The following is a 547-nucleotide window of genomic DNA, read 5'->3' on the forward strand; positions in this document are numbered from 1 at the left end:
AGCCATCTGAGCAGTCAAAGCAGTGAATGCATCAACCTCATGAATTCCAGCAGGTTTCCTTATTACAGATCTCTCACTCGGCCACTGATAGCTGTTAACAGTCATTTGCTCAAGCATCTCATAAGCCTGTTCAGGAAATTTAGAAAATATTGAACCTCCAGCTGCAGCATCCACAGAAATACGAGTTGGTCCATTCAAACCATTGTAGAATAATTCGATCTGTCCCCAATCTGGAAAATTATGGTTCGGGCATTTCCTAAGCAATTCCTTGTACCACTCCCAAGCTTCATACAGTAACTCATAATCTTGTTGTTTGAAAGTAGTGATCTCAATTTTCAGCTGGGCAGACTTGGCAGGAGGAAAGTACTTAGCCAGAAATTTGGATGTCATGTCTTCCCATGTAGTGATACTTCCAAGAGGTATTGACTGCAACCAACTACGAGCATTGTCCCTAAGAGAGAACATGAACAATCGTAGTCTGATGGTGTCCTCAGTAACACCATGAATCTTCACTGTGTCAGCAATCTCCAGAAAAGTACGCAGATGC

The 547-nt window shown here is 42.4% G+C and overlaps 1 non-coding gene across 1 annotated transcript; it reads left to right on the forward strand.

Annotated features, from left to right (window-relative positions):
- The first annotated feature begins 235 nt into the window (after positions 1-235).
- LOC140893942 (small nucleolar RNA R71) lies at positions 236-341 on the forward strand. The gene has a single exon (XR_012153500.1). It is a non-coding gene; the product is annotated as a small nucleolar RNA R71 (small nucleolar RNA).
- Positions 342-547: the final 206 nt, after the last annotated feature.

The sequence above is a fragment of the Henckelia pumila genome, chromosome 3 (assembly GCF_033568475.1).
Source record: "Henckelia pumila isolate YLH828 chromosome 3, ASM3356847v2, whole genome shotgun sequence".
Classification (NCBI taxonomy): domain Eukaryota; kingdom Viridiplantae; phylum Streptophyta; class Magnoliopsida; order Lamiales; family Gesneriaceae; genus Henckelia; species Henckelia pumila.